The sequence below is a fragment of the Nomascus leucogenys genome, chromosome 2 (genome assembly GCF_006542625.1).
Source record: "Nomascus leucogenys isolate Asia chromosome 2, Asia_NLE_v1, whole genome shotgun sequence".
Lineage (NCBI taxonomy): Eukaryota > Metazoa > Chordata > Mammalia > Primates > Hylobatidae > Nomascus > Nomascus leucogenys.
The window spans coordinates 119,929,117-119,950,390 of NC_044382.1; the positions used below are offsets into that span (position 1 = coordinate 119,929,117).

General features: G+C 38.2%; 1 long non-coding RNA gene across 1 annotated transcript in view; it reads left to right on the top strand.

The window, feature by feature from the left end:
• LOC105739439 overlaps positions 1-21,274 on the top strand; it is a 106,331-nt gene that overhangs the window by 27,420 nt on the left and 57,637 nt on the right. The window contains exon 2 of the long non-coding RNA XR_001115356.2: positions 194-291. This is a non-coding gene — a long non-coding RNA (uncharacterized LOC105739439). The remainder of the gene's footprint in view (positions 1-193; positions 292-21,274) is intronic.

Sequence of the window (21,274 nt, forward strand, 5' to 3'; positions counted from 1 at the left end):
GTCCAAAGATAATGAATCAATGATACATATTAAATAAGGTGTCCTTAAAAAGAAACACAATTAAGACAAGGTTATGTTTTGATCAGTTGACAAAAATACTGTTATCAGAGGCTAATAGGAATCTGACTCTCTATTTCCTCTGGGAGTAATCATTCAATGTTCAATTAACTTGGTGTTTGTGGAAACTTTACAGATTTACAGTGAAGAAGAAGAATCAACTGTACATCCAAATCTGAATTACTGCATTCAAAGAAAAATGACCATTCCTAGCCACTCTACAAGAATAGCACAGTAAGTTGTCAAAACAAAACTACTCCTTCGAGGTAAATTTACTCCTTATATAAAGGGAAACACTGTGATAGCCTTTTGTGATAAATAAAGATGCCTAATATACCTTACCGGAAAGAAGACTCTGAAATACCAAAAACAAAATATAGTTTAAGGATAGGGATAAAATATAAAATAAAACAAAAACAGTTCTTGAAATACTGTTCCCTCTCTTTTCTGCCTACTGATTATCGAAGTGCAGTTCAGAAGACAACCAGGAAGTTGTTGCCTTCTCTCTGCTACCCCAAACTACAGCAGACATGAAGTCGTATTGGCAAGGAGATCAAAGTGTCTGTCTCCCATGTTCCAGGTCCACAGAAAGAGAATTCAGTAGACACGTATCTTCCATCCCTTCCAACTGGCAAAAACTTTGGAGAGAAGAGCTAGAGCAGGCATGCCTTTCTCTACCACACACCGCTCATCACCCAACTACTCTGTCCTAGGGGAGGGGAGTCACACTTATAGGGATGGGCCCTGACTCTGAAGACAGAGAAGAAAGGCAGCTGACCTCGTGCGAACACTAGGAGTACCCAGGTCCACCCTCACTTCTGAAACCTAATGCAAGTTTGGAGTTGCCCAAGGCCACTCTCACTTCTGGTACTCACTGCAAGTTTGAGGGTCCCTGAGATCACACTCATGCCCCAAAATTCATTAGAAGGACTCAGAGGACACAACAAAACTATTATACTTTTGGTTATAGTACAGTGAAAGGATACAGATTAAAAATCAGCCAAAGGGAGAGGCACATAGGGCAAGGTCGAGATTTCTGGGTATGTATATGTCATACAATTTCTTCAATAACTCTTCAATAAAATCCACAAAGTACATTTATGTTTTATAAAACACATTTCCTTTTTGGGGTATGGAGCAAACCCTGATTCTTGCTTTAAGAATGTTGTTGCTGGGAGAAACCATAGAATAACTATAGGATCCCAGAAATCTCTGGGTTACCAAGAAATAAATGGACATCAAACTTTTCTTTCACAAAGGAATTGTAAATAGGCATTCAATTGCAAAGGAAGAAATTGATGAAGATCATGTGGGAAGTTATTAATCAGTCATTTTTCTGGTTATTTAATTATCTTGTTATAATCTAGAGTATAACACCCGGGTGAATGCCCAACATCACACCTTTTTGTATTAGTTTGCTCAAGCTGCCATTACAAAGTACCACAGACTGAGTGGCTTACACAACAGAAATTTATTTCTTATAGTTTTGGAGGCTACAATTCCAAGATCAAGGTGTCAGCAGGATTGATTTCTTCTGAGGCCTCTCCCATTGGCTTGTAGATGGCTGTCTTCTCCACATCTTCACATGGTCTTTCCTCTGTACCTGTTTGTGTACTCCTCCGCGCACTGTAAACAGTGTGCAGTAAACTGCACACACTTTGTAAACAGCCTGTCTCCAAATACAGTCACATTCTGAAGTATTAGGGGGTTAGGATTTTAACATATAAATTTTGGGGATGACATAGTTCTGCTCGTAACACTTTTACATTTGATGAATGCAAGCCTATTATTAATATTAGCATTTGAGACAGGACATCTAGGAATGGGACTGATACTAAAAGCTTCAATGATTCTGGACCAGAGCATGCCATATCTGTTTTAAAACCAATTTAGAGGCTGACCTAACAGAATCCCACCAAAGGAATGTAAATCTACATTCTGTTATCCTCTAAATAGATTCTAGCTTATTTACAACTATGTCTTCCCTCCTACACATGTCTACCTGTTATATCAACACAATAATATACTCACTAATTCTTAGCCTGCATTTTTAACACCGTGTGTGGACTTTGAATTAGATTTTTGGTAAATTCAGTATAACATTTTGTAGGATAGCAAAACTAATTTTTGTTTTGTTTTGCTTTTGTGGTAAGAGTACTTGTCTCAAAGATCAATTCCATGAGACATCATTTTATTACCATAAAAATAGTTATATTAACTTAGCTTCACAAAAGATATTTTCTTATGGTAACCATCTTAGCAAACATTGTTTGCCAGGATTTAATTGCTTTTGTTAATAAAATTTCAATCCTGATGCTTACCATAAAATGTTTATATCTTTTAATATTTTTATTTAGAATGACACCAAATAACACTAAAATAAAAATGATTCACATTCTGAATTTTCTCACTTAAAAAAATCTCATGAGAGTCGCCTTTCCATCTGAAAAGTGAAAGTCATAGTCACATGTGATGCAGTCATTGCTTTGGTTCCCTGGTGCAGCTTAAAAACAGTCCCTAAAATAGGCACTTTTGCTCTTCCTGGTGTCTTGCCTGCATCATACCAACTACATCTGCAACATTGCAGGTGTCTTTTATTCATTGCAAAGCAGTTTGTGCTATCAAATAGCAGCAAGTGTGACTCAAGACTGAAAATCAGGGACAGGGTACAAAATAATTGCAAAGAAATCTGAAATGATATAGAAGTTGATATTCTTGTTTAAAGACTTCTAAAGCACTAGTTTAAAAAAAGCAGCATCAGATAATGGTACTAAAAAAGCCTTGAAAATAGACTTTTATACTCAAGATTTGGTCAAAATATTTTACTATCATTACCCATATAATTAAGAGGCTGTACATAAAAGAGATTAAGAACATGGACTCAAGAGTCAGAATGCCTGAGGTCAAATCCTGTGTTCATCTCATAGTAGCAGTCAACACTGGGCAAGTTACTGGAACTGTCCATTTCTCAGTTTCCTTGACTGTAAAATGTGACTGAGTCTAGTAATTATATTGTAAGGCTGTTTTGAAACTGAATCAGTTAAAGCGCTAAGAACAGTACCTGGCACTAGGCAGCACTCAATAAATGGGGTTAAAAGTACTATCCTCTCCCCTTCCTCCCCTTTGATCTCCTATACATATGTGGCTCCCATCTCATCACTGCTGTCTCCTGTAGTCCTCTTTCCTCTTTTCCATTTTCAGCTTTCTAGGCAGCTGACAACCGGCTCTTCTTTTGCATCTCCACTGTGTCCTCTGGCTAGTTCAATATTATATGAATAAAGCTGCCTGCTATTAGTCACTTCCATATTAATAATAGCTAACATTTTTGAGCATTCATCAGGTGCTGGTTATGCTGCCTTTTGTGAAATATACTGAACTCCCTCTATATCTTCTTGCCTGAACTCTTATGGGAACTTACTGCCTTGATTTTCCTTGCCTTCTCTGTCTTGCTCTTAAATGCTGGGCTTCCTTGGCATTCCTTCCCCAGCCCTTTCTCATTCTATACACATTTACCTGGGTGATGAAGAGCCCATGTCATCAATTACAAACCAAATGATTACTCTTAAACCTATATCTCTAGCTTGAACTTCTATCCTGAGCTCCAGAACTTTGTATTATAGATGGGCACTGAAATCTCAACTTCGATGTCCCACTGCACTGCGAAGCCAGTGGAGACAAATCTGAATTCATTTTCATGCTGAAGCTATGCCTCTTTTTACATTTCTGTCTGAGGAAATACCCCTACCTCAACGGGTTAAACGCTGGATTTGCAGTAGTAAACAGCAAAAGCATAGGCTCTGCCCTCATGGAGCTTAGAATCTAACTGGAGGATATAGTAGAGGAAACAAGTAAATAAGCCATACTTAATTTTCTGTTTTGTGAATTGTTTCTTTGGATTTTTCCCATTAGCTCTTTATAAAACTGACAAACTCCTGGTCATATTTTGCTGCATATACTCTGTTCAGCAACTTACGCTTTTTGCATTCAAGAAAATTGTGATTTTTATGTGATCAACTCTAATGAGCTTTCCTTTTATGAGGTTTTCTATCACTTCGAAGCTTAGAAATGTTTCTTCTATTGAGAGAGCCGATGAATATTCAAGTTTGTCCCCTAGTTTAATTTGTTTATGTTTCATTCTAGCCCACCTAGAATTTGTTTTGATGAGATATCAGTGAAGTTTTATTTATGAAAATTTCCAAAAGTCTTCTTAGTATATTGGATGAGGGATGCCTACATGACATTCTCTTTTATTGCTGTAACATTTCAGACCACCAATTTTTGTTGTGAAATTTAAATCTTCCTTGATTTATCAGTACAATTGTTAGGTTTCTTCCTACTTTTTGAACTTTGACACCTCTCTCCTGTACCTATTTTCTCATTCCTCTTTGTTCTTCCTCCATTTTTTTCTTTTTTGAGGAAAAGTCTTGCTCTGTCACCCAAGTTAGAGTGCAGAGGTGCAATCTTGGCTTACTGCAGCCTCAACCTCCTGGGCTCAGGAAATCCCTCCACCTCCGACTCCCAGGTAGCTGGGACCATAGGCATGTACCACCATGCCTGAATAATTTTTGTATTTTTTGTAGAGATGAGGTCTTCCCTGTTGCCCAAGGTGGTCTTGAACTCCTGAGCTCAAGCAATCCACAGCCTTGAGCTCCCAAAGTGCTGGGATTACAGGCATGGGCCGTGACAACCAGCCTTCTTCTCTTTCCAGTTGTATTTATTTCCCACAGCTAAATTCTTGAATATCTGTTCTTAACTTGATTGCTTCTCTTAACTCAATTGTGGCCCACAGTATCAAAGATCACTTTGATTAGGATGACGTCCAGAATGATATTTTCAGCAATGATGTCTGAGTTCCAAACCTGCTTCTTTGAGCCCCTACTAAGACTCAGCAAGAACACAACTTAACCTAACCTACAGTCCCCTGCAGACTTCAGTTAGTTCATCCCCGTCCTCATTTCTCTATTGATAATAAATTTTTGTTCCATCTGTGTTTTAGTCGTATGTACTTAAAACCTCAGAATCATCTTCACTTCTCCTTTATCCCTCATATTTGATTAGTTAACAATTTCTACCTACTCTTCTCTTAAAGACTATTATTATTTGCACCTGTCCCTGCATCTCTACTTCTAATAGATTCACATTCTAAGGTAACAATTCTTCCTTGAAGGTTTGGACAACACCCTAACCCCTCTTCACGCACTCGCTTTATTCTTTAAATTTTATTACACATTTGTTATCATCCTAACTCTTATCATGCTATTTCCAAAATTTTAAAAATTAGGGTATAAATGATAAAGTCTAATGCTTTTATCCTAGTTTTCAAGGCTTCATATGAGTTGATCCTATTTGCTATAGTTTCTTACTAAGAACTTTTATTATACTTTAAGTTTTAGGGTACATGTGCACAACACGCAGGTTTGTTACATATGTATACATGTGCCATGTTGGTGTGCTGCACCCACTAACTCGTCATTTAACATTAGGTATATCTCCTAATGCTAGCCCTCCCCACTCCCCCCACCCCACAACAGGCCCCGGTAGAACTTTTAAAGTAACAGGAGAAAGGAAGAGAAGAAAGGATAAAAAGGAAAAAGAAGAAAAATGAAAAAAGGAAAGAAGAAACAGAAGAAAAGAGGAAAGTCAGAAAGAAACAAGGGCTTGTTTTGTTGAAAGTGACATACTGTAATCTCAAAATAAATTAACCACAAAAATGAAACTGTTGACACAGACAACTAGGAATGTAAGAACTGAAGCTGGCGTCAGGATAGTTGGATCCAGGGTCTTACATGATATCATTAGGACACTATGTCTGTCTCTATTTCACAGCCCTTCACAGCCCTGTTTTCCTCAGTATCTGCTTCATTCTCAATCAGAACCTTTGCAAAAAAAGAGGAAAAGGTGATCACTAATTTAGCAAGCTCATTTAGACAGCATCAGCAAGTTTCTTACATTCACTGTAGATTGGCTCACCTTGGATCTTGTGCCCAACCCTAACCAATCACTGTAACCAAGGACAAGTTGTATACACAGTAAGCAGACCCAGGACACATTGCCATTCCCGGAGCTAAGGAGCATGTGAGCCCTACCTGAGACAAATGGACTAAGAGTGGAAAAGAGGAGACTCTCCAAAGAGGTTTTGATCACACACACACACACACACACACACACACACAAGAAAATAAATTTGAACCAGCTAGTGAGCAGGATAATCTAATAATGTGGAGTTGCCAATTCTGCTAATCATCCATTGGTGAGATTTTGTCAAGTTAATTCAATTTTATTTTTGCTTTAGTTTCTTTCTAAAAAAAATGGGCATAGAATTTATGCCACCAGCTGCTCCCAAAAAACAAGATCCTCAAATGAACCTTAACAAAGTACTGCCAACATCACAAATGGCAAATGTTTGGAGTTAAGTGTGGGCCCTACAATGAAGTTCCTCACAATGTTAATCTATACGTGTATGAAGATTTTCATTTTAAAGCCTTTCACGTTAAATATTGTTTGATCTGAATAACAAAACCAGAAAATACAAAGTTTTTCATTTTATATATGATGCATTTGTTTCTCAGGCCACAGTAAAAGATAATCCCCTGAAAACTCCTTCTCATTTGTCACATGGGATTGGTCATTTCCTCCCCTCCTATTCTTATTCTTTCTAGTAAAGTCACATGTAAAGAAAGCCTAGGGATGTCCCTCAGTACAGCCTCTGTCAGGGCCTCTTCTTAAGAGGCTGACACCTGCGTAGAGGGCATTGAATTTCCTCTTTACTCTTCTTTCCCAACAAAAATAAATTCCTTTTGGCCCCAGGCCCACCGCTACCTCAGCCTTCTAATTTGGGCAGAATTAGGCCAATCAGGAACCCTGCTAGGAGAAGATGAGGTCTCTAATGTTACTGTTACAAGAGCAGCCACATCTTCCTCCAAAATTATCTCTGCTTCTTCCAGTTTTGTAGTCAACCAATTGGGAAACCAAAACCAACCAACCAAGAAAATGTAATAATTCTTATAAATAACAAAAATAAGAATATACTAGTCTCCTCACAACTATTCCAATGTTTTTCTACAGCATAATTTAGTTAATGAGTTTTAACTCTCCTAGGACAATGGCTATTTGTAAGATTCTGAATCACAGTTTATAATTTTCACGTTCTTAACAAAAATAACTTTGACATTTTAAAAGGTATAAATTCAAAGAAATAATGTATAACTATAGAAGTCCCTATTTTTGTATCCACTCCTCCACAATATCTCATAGTTGTCTGTACACAGTAGCTACTTAAAAATGCTTTCTTAAGTGAAACATTGTCTTAGGAGATCCTACATACTAAACTTGCTAGAGAAAAAACCTTTTTGATTCAGATTTTATTAATTCAGATTCAATGTTCTTTCAATTAAGAACTGAACTAAACTATCTATCTTAGTACTATTAATAAGAAATGTGACATAGTAAGTAATGGGTAATATTCAATTGCATTATATAAGGAGGGAGGATATTTATTGACTTTGAAAAAGAGTTTATGTTTTTACATTTACATATAAATTTTATTATGCAATTATAATAGAAACCATTTTTTGAGAGCTTATTGGAAGTGCAAGGAATTATGCTAATACTAACTGCCTTAAATTTTATTAAATTGTCACAACAAACCTATGAGGTAATGTAATCTGTTCTTTACAGATACAAAAACTAAATTACAGAGAGAAATCATCCACGTTGTATCTATAGAGGTTCGAATACCTATAAACATTACCCTATTAATTAATACTATACTCTTCACCTAAGAGGTGAGTGCTCTTCAGAATAGCACATGAATGCAGTGATTTTAAATTCTTGTTATACATAAAGTACGACATCTTCGCAAGCAATATTTGATAGCATATTTTAGTTATCTTGTACATTAGAAAGTAATTAAACATATTCCTCCTTGATCTTACAAATGTCTTCCTCTCAGTTACTGAGACTCCTAGACTTCTCTGCCCCATTTACTACCAGTTAGCAAGTTCACACGCTATATTCCATACCTGTAAACCTCACTCACATTTCTCATAAATTCTAATCCAATCATGGCTGCCACGTCAGTTTCCAAGAACCATATTAAATTATTTGAATATCTATATTATATTTGTTAGAAAATCCATTTGTTAGTCCCAATTTTTGAATAATAAAAAGAAATTGCTGTTGAAAGAGGTAGGAAACTAATCTTCCTGATAAATCCAGACATATTTAATTTCCCACAAAAGCCTCATTCTAGTAATTTCATCTTTCCTGTAATGCTATTTCCCTGGTGGAAAGATCAGGTCAACGTGTTCCACATTTTTGGACAGCTTTGTATTTTGGATCAGAAATGTATGGCAGCGAACAGCTGTGGAGAAAATAGACTGCAGTGTGCTGGATAAATGCTAGCCAAGTCTCACTGAAATGAATTCCCACTATTTTAGAAAAACAACCATGCAAACTATATGCCTCATATCTTCATTGTAACTCAACTCTGGCCTATGCCACACATATGAGAGAAACACTTTGGCAGTATTTGGTTCTATATCAACTATCTACAGGCTAGAATCTATCCTGAATATTTCAATTCTATTGAGTTCAAAAATCATTTGTCTTATGTACCCAGTAGAGACAAAAACAAGAGCCCCTCCCTGACAACTGTGCCTAACGGCCATGCAAAAGTGAGTTGGCTGTTCAAGACATGCCTTTATGGAAAAAATTTCTAAACACCAGAACAAATCCAACACTTCTCTCTCCTGCCCTATCAGTCTGTCACCTTTCTCAAGCGTAGAACAGCTCACTGTAAGTAGACGAAATGTTCCCAGCTGTGTCTGACTCATATCATGACTATGAGTCTTTCCAGTGTGGGAAAAATATGAACTTAATCAATTCCCCATGTATAAGGCATTTCCAATTTTCTCTCATCCTCTCTAGAGAACAACAAAGTCACCTAACTTGAAGACTTGGTGACCAAAACTCATCCAGCTAAGATAAATAACAAAGAACAATATTGCTGATTAATCTCTTCCTAGGATGTACAAAGAGAAAACACAAGGAAAAACAATGAAACCATGGAACCTAAGCAAGAATACTGAAGTCATAGTAAAGTAACTAAAGACAAATAAAGGAAAAAACAAAATGAAATTCTGGAAACCCTTTCTTTCTTTCCTCAACCAGCAATTTCCCATAGCAATCTATTCCAATCACAAATAATAATCCTGCTGGCCAACCAAGGCAATTAAAGCACATTTACTGCCCAGCACAAATGCTCTCATGTTAAGTATGCTATAAAATGGGCTGAAAACATGGAACATGTGGGCCACACCATTGAATAAGACAAAGAGTAGAGGTGATTGCAGCTTGCATCAACAATGGGTCAAAAACTGCAGTCCAGTGCACAGGCAAAGACATTCAAAATTAAAAGCCCTAGGGACTTTTTTTTAAACAACAAAACTTTATTTGGAAAATTCCTTTCCTTATACATAATGAAATCTCATCAAATGATTTTATGTATTTTATTTGTTTGTTGTTCAATGATGTTTATGCATTTTAAAAATATATTACTTTAAGTTCTGAGATACATGTGTAGAACATGCAGGTTTGTTAGATAGGTATACATGTGCCATGGTGCTTTGCTGCACCCATCAACCTGTCATCTAGGTTGCCCTGGTGTGTGATGTTCCCCTCCCTGTGTCCATGTCTTCTCATTGTTCAGCTCCTACTTATGAGTGAGAACATGTGGTGTTTTGTTTTCTGTTTCTGTGTTAGTTTGCTGATAATGATGGGTTCCAGCTTCACTCATGTCCCTGCAAAGGACATGAACTCATTCTTTTTTAGGGCATCATAGTATTCCATGGTGTATATGTGCCACATTTTCTTAATCCAGTCTATCATTGATGGGCATTTGGGTTGGTTCCCAGTCTTTGCTATTGTAAATAGTGCTGAAATAAACATACATGTGCACGTGTCTTTATGGTAGAATGATTTATAATCGTTTGGGTGTGTACCCAGTAATGGGATTGCTGGGTCAAATGGTTATTTCTGGTTCTACATTCTTGAGGAATTGCCACACTGTCTTCCACAATGGTTGAACTAATTTACACTCCCACCAACAGTGTAAAAGAGCTCCTATTTGTCCACAGCCTTGCCAGCATCTGTTGTTTCCTGACTTTTTAATAATCACCATTCTAACTGGCAGGAGGTGGTGTCTCATTGTGGTTTTGATTCGCATTTCTCTAATGATCAGTGACAGATACATAGACCAATGGAACCGAACGGAGACCTGAGAAATAACACCACACACCTACAACCATCTGATCTTCAACAAATCTGACAAAAACAAGCAATGGGGAAAGGATTCTCTATTTAATAAATGGTGCTGGGAAAACTAGCTAGCCATATACAGAAAACTGAAACTGGACCCCTTCCTTAAACCTTATACAAAAATTAACTCAAAATGGATTAAAGACTTAAATGTGAAACCCAAAACCTTAAAAACCCTGGGAGAAAACCTAGGCAATACCATTCAGGACACAGGCATGGGCAAAGCCTTCATGACTAAAACACCAAAAGCAATGGCAACAAAAGCCAAAATTGACAAATTGGATTTAATCAAACTAAAGAGTTTCTGCACAGCAAAAGAAACTATCATCAGAGCGAACAGGCAACCCACAGAATGGGAAAAAAGTTTTGTAAGCTACTTATCTGACAAATGTCTAACACCCAGCATCTACAGGGACTTAAACAAATTTACAAGAAAAAAAAAAAACCAGACAACCTCATCAAAAAGTGGGCAAAGGATATGAACAGACACTTCTCAGAAGAAGACATTTATGTGGCCAAAAAACATATGAAAAAAAGCTCATCATCACCCTAGGGACTTTTAAATCATAAAACATCTGAGACATACAAAAAGGTCTAGGAAATGGTATGAGTACTGCTTTACTCACCACTTATGTATCCTTCATGAGCTTAAGAAATAAAACCTTCAAAGTGCAACTGACTTCCCTGAGAGCACTATACTTACTCTCTCCCATAGGTTAACACTATACTGAATTTAGTGTTTGTCTTTCCCACAGATGTCTTTATACTTTTACCACATATGAATATCCCTGAAGACAATATATATAATTGTTTCATATATTCTAAAACTTTAAATAAATTGTATCATACTGTATGCATCGTTCTGGCTTTTTTTACTTAACACTGTGTTTGTCACATTTATTTATAGTGATATAGAGGGCTTCTGTTTACTCATTTATTCTGCTATAGCATTGCATTGCACATATACATAACAACTCATTTATGCATTCTTCTAGTGGATACCTAGGTTGTTTCTAGTTTTTTCTATTACCAGCAATGTTGTTATGAACATTCTTATATATTTCTATTTACGTAGATGATTTAGTATTTTTTTTAGAGCGGGGTAAACGAACAATGCCTGTAGCCTAAATACGGCCCACCATCAGTTTTTGTAAATAAAGTTTTATTAGAACATAGCGGTGGTCATATTGCTGATGGCTACTTTCATAGTACAGTGGCAGAGTTGAGCAGTTGTGACAGAGAATGTACAGCCCACAAAACTGAAAATATTTATTATTTGATCTTTCACAGAAAAAGTTTGTCAGCTTCTACTTTAGGGTATAAACTTAGCAGTGACATAGATGGGTTGAAGGCTCTATGAGTATTCAATTTTACCAAATATTTCTAAATATTCTCTAAAGTAATGTATCAATTTACATTCCCCTCAATAATATAAAAATATATTCATTCTCCTTGTTCCTCATGCTCACCAGCACTTAAAATCTCAAAAGTTTTAAAATTGTGTCCATTTATTTGCGGTTTCATTTTAAATATCCTAGAGTTTTTATAATGGTTTATATCCATGTTTGTGAGGTATGCCATACGTTTTGGGGTAATACCAGAAATAATAGAGCAATTATATAACTGTACCAAGATGAGGCTAAGGCAAAAAAGTGGATACCTCCCCATTTGATTTCACTTAGAGCTCCTCTTTTCCAAACCCTATATCCTATTCTCTTTCATGGCATTCCTGTCTGAGGCAACTATCACTCAGAATCTCTGTGTCTGTATTATGTGGACAAAGTTCTTCTACAGTGATTAATTTGCTGCCTGCAATATAGAGCCTTCTAGTCCTTCCCTTTCCAGACAAATCATACAACTGTTTCCCCAGAAGCCTTTGTCAAGTGGAGAAAAGAAATGAGGGGAAGGGGTGGAGCCAAGATGGCAGAATAGGATCAGCTCCGGTCTACAGCTCCCAGCATGAGCGACACAGAAGATGGGTGATTTCTGCATTTCCGTTTGAGGTACCGGGTTCATCTCACTAGGGAGTGCCAAACAGTGGGTGCAGGACAGTCGGTGAAGCTCACTGTGCGCGAGCCAAAGCAGGGAGAGGCATTGCCTCACTCGGGAAGCACAAGGGGTCAGTGAGTTCCCTTTCCTAGTCAAAGAAAGGGGTAACAGACGGCACCTGGAAAATCGGGTCACTCCCACCCTAATACTGCGCTTTTCCAATGGGCTTGGAAAACGGCACACCAGGAGATTGTGTCCTGCACCTGGCTCGGAGGGTCCTATGCCCACGGAGTCGCGCCACTGATTGCTAGCACAGCAGTCTGAGATCAAACTGCAAGGCGGCAGCGAGGCTGGGGGAGGGGTGCCGGCCATTGCCCAGGCTTGCGTAGGTAAACAAAGCAGCCAGGAAGCTTGAATTGGGTGGAGCCCATCACAGCTCAAGGAGGCCTCCCTGCCTCTGTAGGCTCCACCTCTGGGGGCAGGGCACAGACAAACAAAAAGTCAGCAGGAACCTCTGCAGACTTAAATGTCCCTGTCTGTTCTCCCAGCATGCAGCTGGAGATCTGAGAACAGACAGACTGCCTCCTAAAGTGGGTCCCTGATCCCCGAGCAGCCTAACTGCGAGGCACTCCCAAGTAGGGACAGACTGACACCTCACTCGGCCAGGTACTCCTCTGAGACAAAACTTCCAGAGGAACTATCAGACAGCTGAATTTGTGGTCTCACGAAAATCCACTGTTCTGCAGGCACCGCTGCTGACACCCAGCCAAACAGGGTCTGGAGTGGACCTCTAGCAAACTCCAACAGAACTGCAGCTGAGGGTCCTGTCTGGTAGAAGGAAGACTAACAAACAGAAAGCATATCCACATCAAAAACCCATCTGTACATCACCATCATCAAAGACCAAAAGTAGATAAAACCACAAAGATGGGGAAAAAACAGAGCAGAAAAACTGGAAACTCTAAAAAGCAGAGCACCTCTCCTCCTCCAAAGGAATGCAGTTCCTCACCAGCAACAGAACAAAGCTGGATGGAGAATGACTTTGACGAGTTAAGAGAATAAGGCTTCAGACGATCAAACTACTCCGAGCTACGGGAGGATATTCAAAACAATAGCAAAGAAGTTAAAAACTTTGAAAAAAAATTAGACGAATGGATAACTAGAATAACCAACGAAGAGAAGGGCTTAAAGGAGCTAATGGAGCTGAAAGCCAAGTTTCAAGAACTATGCGAAGATTGCAGAAGCCTTGGGGGCCGATGCAATCAACTGGAAGAAAGGGTATCGCTGATGGAAGATGAAATGAATGAAATGAAGCAAGAAGGGAAGTCTAGAGAAAAAAGAATAAAAAGAAACGAACAAAGCCTCCAAGAAATTTGGGACTATGTGAAAAGACCAAACCTACGTCTGATTGGTGTACCTGAAAATGACGGGGAGAATGGAACCAAGTTGGAAAACACTCTGCAAGATATTATCCAGGAGAACTTCCCCAATCTAGCAAGGCAGGCCAACATTCAGATTCAGGAAATACGGAGAACACCACAAAGATACTCCTCGAGAAGAGCAACTCCAAAACACATAATTGTCAGATTCACCAAAGTTGAAATGAAGGAAAAAATGTTAAGGGCAGCCAGAGAGAAAGGTCGGGTTACCCACAAAGGGAAGCCCATCAGACTAACAGCTGATCTCTCGGCAGAAACTCTACAAGCCAGAAGAGAGTGGGGGCCGATATTCAACATTCTTAAAGAAAAGAATTTTCAACCCAGAATTTCATATCCAGCCAAACTAAACTTCATAAGTGAAGGAGAAATAAAATACTTTACAGACAAGCAAATGCTGAGTGATTTTGTCACCACCAGGCCTGCCCTAAAAGAGCTCCTGAAGGAAGCACTAAACATGGAAAGGAACAACTGGTACCAGCCACTACAAAAACATGCCAAATTGTAAAGACCATCGAGGCTAGGAAGAAACTGCATCAACTAATGAGCAAAATAACCAACTAACATCACAATGACAGGATCAAATTCACACATAACAATATTAACTTTAAATGTAAATGGGCTAAATGCTCCAATTAAAAGACACAGACTGGCAAATTGGATAAAGAGTCAAGACCCATCAGTGTGCTGTATTCAGGAAACCCATCTCAAGTGCAGAGACACACATAGACTCAAACTAAAGGGATGGAGGAAGATCTACCAAGCAAATGGAAAACAAGAAAAAGGCAGGGGTTGCAATCCTAGTCTCTGATAAAATAGATTTTAAACCAACAAAGATCAAAAGAGACAAAGAAGGCCATTACATAATGGTAAAGGGATCAATTCAACAAGAAGAGCTAACTATCCTAAATATATATGCACCCAACACAGGAGCACCCAGATTCATAAAGCAAGTCCTGAGTGACCTACAAAGGGACTTAAACTCCCACACAATAATAATAGGAGATTTTAACACCCCACTGTCAACATTAGACAGATCAACGACACAGAAAGTTAACAAGGATATCCAGGAATTGAACTCAGCTCTGCACAAAGTAGACCTAATAGACATCTACAGAACTCTCCACCCCAAATCAACAGCATATACATTTTTTTCAGCACCACACCACACCTATTCCAAAATTGACCACATATTTGGAAGTAAAGCTCTCCTCAGCAAATGTAAAAGAACAGAAATTATAACAAACTGTCTCTCAGACCACAGTGCAATCAAACTAGAACTCAGGATTAAGAAACTCAGTCAAAACTGCTCAATTACATGGAAACTGAAAAACCTGCTCCTGAATGACTACTGGGTACATAATGAAATGAAGGCAGAAATAAAGATGTTCTTTGAAACCAACGAGAACAAAGACACAACATACCAGAATCTCTGGGACACATTCAAAGCAGTGTGTAGAGGGAAATTTATAGCACTAAATGCCCACAAGAGAAAGCAGGAAAGATCCAAAATTGACACCCTAACATCACAATTAAAAGAACTAGAAAAGCAAGAGCAAACACATTCAAAAGCTAGCAGAAGGCTAGAAATAACTAAAATCAGAGCAGAACTGAAGGAAATAGACACAGAAAAAACCCTTCAAAAAATTAATGAATCTAGGATCTGGTATTTTGAAAAGATCAACAAAATTGATAGACCGCTAGCAAGACTAATAAAGAAGAAAAGAGAGAAGAATCAAATAGATGCAATAAAAAATGAAAAAGGGGATATCACCACCGATCCCACAGAAATACAATCTACCATCAGAGAATACTACAAACACCTCTACGCAAATAAACTAGAAAATCTAGAAGAAATGGATAAATTCCTCGACAAATACACCCTCCCAAGACTAAACCAGGAAGAAGTTGAATCTCTGAATAGACCAATAACAGGTTCTGAAATTGTGGCAATAATCAATAGCTTACCAACCAAAAAGAGTCCAGGACCTGATGGATTAACAGCCAAATTCTACCAGAGGTACAAGGAGGAACTGGTACCATTCCTTCTGAAACTATTCCAATCAATAGAAAAAGAGGGAATCCTCCCTAACACATTTTATGAGGCCAGCATCATCCTGATACCAAAGCCTGGCAGAGACATAACCAAAAAAGAGAATTTCAGACCAATATCCTTGATGAACATTGATGCAAAAATCCTCAGTAAAATACTGGCAAACCGAATCCAGCAGCACATCAAAAAGCTTATCCACCACGATCAAGTGGGCTTCATCCCTGGGATGCAAGGCTGGTTCAACATATGCAAATCGATAAATGTAATCCAGCATATAAACAGAACCAAAGACAAAAACCACATGATTATCTCCATAGATGCAGAAAAGGCCTTTGACAAAATTCAACAACCCTTCATGCTAAAAACTCTCAATAAATTAGGTATTGATGGGATGTATCTCAAAATAATAAGAGCTATCTATGACAAACCCACAACCAATACCACACTGAATGGGCAAAAACTGGAAGCATTCCCTTTGAAAACTGGCACAAAGCAGGGATGCCCTCTCTCACCACTCCTATTCAACATAGTGCTGGAAGTTCTGGCCAGGGCAATCAGACAGGAGAAGGAAATAAAGGGTATTCAATTAGGAAAAGAGGAAGTCAAATTGTCCCTGTTTGCAGATGACATGATTGTATATCTAGAAAACCCCATTGTCTCAGCCCAAAATCTCCTTAAGCTGATTAGCAACTTCAGCAAAGTCTCAGGATACAAAATCAATGTACAAAAATCACAAGCACTCTTGTACACCAATCACAGACAAACAGAGAGCCAAATCATGAGTGAACTCCCATTCACAATTGCTTCAAAGAGAATAAAATACCTAGGAATCCAACTTACAAGGGATGTGAAGGACCTCTTCAAGGAGAACTACAAACCACTGCTCAATGAAATCAAAGAGGATACAAACAAATGGAAGAACATTCCATGCTCATGGGTTGGAAGAATCAATATTGTGAAAATGGCCATACTGCCCAAGGTAATTTACAGATTCAATGCCATCCCCATCAAGCTACCAATGACTTTCTTCACAGAATTGGAAAAAACTACTTTAAAGTTCATAGGGAACCAAAAAAGAGCCTGCATCGCCAAGTCAATCCTAAGCCAAAAGAACAAAGCTGGAGGCATCACGCTACCTGACTTCAAACTATACTACAAGGCTACAGTTACCAACCAAAACAGCATGGTACTGGTACCAAAACAGAGACATAGATCAATGGAACAGAACAGAGTCCTCAGAAATGATGCCGCATATCTACAACTATCTGATCTTTGACAAACCTGACAAAAACAAGCAATGGGGAAAGGACTCCCTATTTAATAAATGGAGCTGGGAAAACTGGCTAGCCATATGTAGAAAGCTGAAACTGGATCCCTTCCTTAAACCTTATACAAAAATTAATTCAAGAGGGATTAAAGACTTACATGTTAGACCTAAAACCATAAAAACCCTAGAAGAAAACCTAGGCAATACCATTCAGGACATAGGCATGGGCAAGGACTTCATGTCTAAAACACCAAAAGCAATGGCAACAAAAGCCAAAATTGACAAATGGGATCTAATTAAACTAAAGAGCTTCTGCATAGCAAAAGAAACTACCATCAGAGTGAACAGGCAACCTATAGAATGGGAGAAAATTTTTGCAACCTACTCATCTGACAGAGGGCTAATATCCAGAATCTACAACGAACTCAAACAAATTTACAAGAAAAAGACAAACAACCCCATCCAAAATGGGCGAAGGACATGAACAGACACTTTTCAAAAGGAGATATTTTTATGCAGCCAAAAAACACATGAAAAAATGCTCATCATCACTGGCCATCAGAGAAATGCAAATCAAAACCACAATGAGATACCATCTCACACCAGTTAGAATGGCCATCATTAAAAAGTCAGGAAACAACGGGTGCTGGAGAGGATGTGGAGAAATAGGAACACTTTTACACTGTTGGTGGGACTGTCAACTAGTTCAACCATTGTGGAAGTCAGTGTGGCGATTCCTCAGGGATCTAGAACTAGAAATACCATTTGACCCAGCCATCCCATTACTGGGTATATACCCAAAGGACTATGAATCATGCTGCTATAAAGACACATGCACACGTATGTTTATTGCGGCACTATTCACAATAGCAAAGACTTGGAACCAACCCAAATGTCCAACAACGATAGACTGGATTAAGAAAATGTGGCACATATACACCATGGAATACTATGCAGCCATAAAAAATGATGAGTTCATGTCCTTTGTAGGGACATGGATGAAACTGGAAAACATCATTCTCAGTAAACTATCGCAAGGACAAAAAACCAAACACTGCATGTTCTCACTCATAGGCGGGAATTGAACAATGAGAACTCATGGACACAGAAAGGGGAACATCACACTCCAGCACTCTGGGGACAGTTGTGGGGTGGGGGTAGGGGGGAGGGACAGCATTAGGAGATATACCTAATGCTAAATGACGAGTTAATGGGTGCAGCAAACCAACATGGCACATGGATACATACGTAACAAACCTGCACATTGTGCACATGTACCCTAAAACCTAAAGTATAATAATAAAATAAAATTAAATTAAAATTAAAAAAAAGAAACGAGAGGAAAGAAGGCCTGCCTTTTTCAGTATGGGACACCTGGTCTCCATGTTGCATCACCTAAGAGCCGTCTCTACCATCTACACCTAAGGCCAGCCAGTTAGGCAGGAATGAGAATACAAAGAAATAAGGATTCATCTGTGCCTTTGGATGCTCCCAGGGTGATGTTCCCTGTCAAGGTACATCTGAGATTATCTGGTTTTCATCATGCTCTTTGATGGAAAGAAATCTGCTTTTCATTTCTTCTTTATCTTGTGCTGGAATAGCAAGTGTTGATTGACCAGTCGAGGTTATTATTATTTATTTATTTGGCCATGGTAAGAGCAGTTCTCTTCCTTGTGGATATTTCTATAACTTGGACAAGTAAATGAGGCAAGGATGTAGCTGGAGATAGCAATAGGACAAGAAGTGAAGAAAGAATCTCCTGTGTGGCAGTTATTGGAACATACCCAGAGCACTGAAATCGAAGTATATGCCTCTGTTTTACAGTAAAGGCTGTTGACCTAAAGAAATTTAAGGCGTGGGGAACAGGATGAAAAAGAAGAGGGGGAAATTGGTTGGACTGTATCAATGTCAATCTCTTGATTGTTGTTGTCCTATAGTTATGCAAGGTATTACCACTGGGGAAAGTATGTAAAGAATATATGGAATCTCTCTGTATCATAGGTTACAAAACAGATATATAAAAAATTAGAGAGTAGGAATGGGAATTAGAAAGGGAGGACTCTTCAGTTTTTACTTGATACCTTGCTTGTATTGTTTTTACCACATGCATGCATTATTTGCATCATGAAGACATGAGTCCCTGCCTCATGTCCTCTAAGTCTTATCACATGCACCTGTCAAGTTATGATAGTCTAACCTACACTTTGCTGCAGCTGAAATTAGGCTTTTTGTGATTAGATATCTTACTAAGTAGCCCTCTTCTTCAACTTTCTCTCATTTGTTATTGTCTTCCTTCAGAATAATTTTCTTTCTTTTTTCTTTCAACCAATTTCCTTAACCAATGAATCACCTTGCAGGGTGAATGATTTAGGAAGGCATAGGCTCAAAGCCCTGTCAAGCAGAAACTTCCCAGATGGGCAGTGCACAAGCTGCTGCTGTGTGACCACTGCAGCAGACATGGCAGTGGGCATGGGATACCTTGGGGCTGATTCAACAAGTTTCCTTTTGAACACTCTATGCATGGGTTTAGAACCCTCTCAGGCTATAACTTGTTTTTCCAAAGACTTTTCTTCTGCCTCACTGGCAACCTCCTCCTCTATTATCTTTCTTTTTTCTATGAGATTAGTCATCTACCAAAAATTTCTTTCCAACTTTATCTGAACATTCTTTCATTCTTCAGGCATCATGAGTTCATGTTATATTTACTGCAGGCCAACTCTGTAAGTTTAAGTAGTGAGAATACAAAAAATTTTAAAAAGACATGGTCCCTGCCCTCAAAAACCTCAGACACTTATGTTATATTATGGAATGGAAAGAACGAGGATAGGAACGAAGTGTCTAGGAAGAATAGAACAGGGAACAGTGAACTCTGCTTGGGAAAGAGGAGGAAAATTTCTTAGAAAGTGATATTTAAGTTGCGTGTTGACAAATAACAGTGAAAGGGGAGAAGAACCATCTCGGATGAAGGACCAATGTAAACAAAGAAAGGCACAACAATATGGAAATATGTAATATATTTAGGGAAGTGTATTGAAATAATTACCCCTGGGGATGATACATCCCAGTCTCATATCCTCAAAGTATCACCCTGTGTACCTGAGGAAGTATCAGCATGTTTAACATGGATTATGGCCAGAGAGTAAGGTATATGCCTGCTAAGGAATTGTAACTTTATGTTCTAGGGCTCTGCAAATCTAACTTGAAGTAAAGTGAACTGACATTTAGCTTTCAGCCAAGCACATGATTAACTCTCTCATGATATATCTATATCTATATCTATCTATATCTATATCTATATCATCTATCTATGGCCAAGATGGAAAAATATAGGCTCTGCAGTGGCACATTTGATGTCATGTGATCATCTTCAGATCTTAGAAGAACTGTCAGGTGAAAGAGGGATTTTATATTTTATGCCCATATCCAGAGGAAAAGCTGGAATCAATAAATTAAAATTACAGGGAAATAGATTACTGCTTTGGGTTAGAAAAAAAAGAGAAATTTCTAGGCAATGGCTAATAATTATGTTAATACGAAAAGGAAATGCTTCATTGCACACATGTTCTTGGTTTGGCAGAGGTTGTCAGTGTTATCATTGGTTTTACTAGTGATATGTTTTGGTTTGATTTCTCTGAGCTCCAAAAATTGTCAAAGAATGGTACTTTTTTAGAACTCCAAATGGATGCATTTTGATATCATTGAAATAACTTGCATTAACAAATGATAACTTCTCTCTACTTCAAAGTGCCCATTGTTAGATTGGAAAATAATATTTTATCCTAAGCTCAAAAAATACTGAGGTCAAAGGGAGAAAGAAATAAAGGAATAAATAAGGGTAGGGAACAGAGATACAAAGCAGGAAGTAATAAATATGTAAAATAGAGAGTGACAGCTTCCCTTCATGCTACAGTGAAGACAGTGACTTAAAAGGCAAAAACTATTACCATCAAGAAATGAAGAATCTAACTTCATTGAGAAGTCAACATTACACAGTTTATTAAAAGTCTTTTTTTAAAAACAAAAATTTCCAAGCTGCTCTTTCAATGAAGATCAGCCTGAAAGGCGTAAAACCCTTGTTGTAGATGACTCATTGCTGGCTGCCAAGGAAAAATGCTACAGAGAGCAGGATGGGAGTTTGTTAAATTAATAACTAAG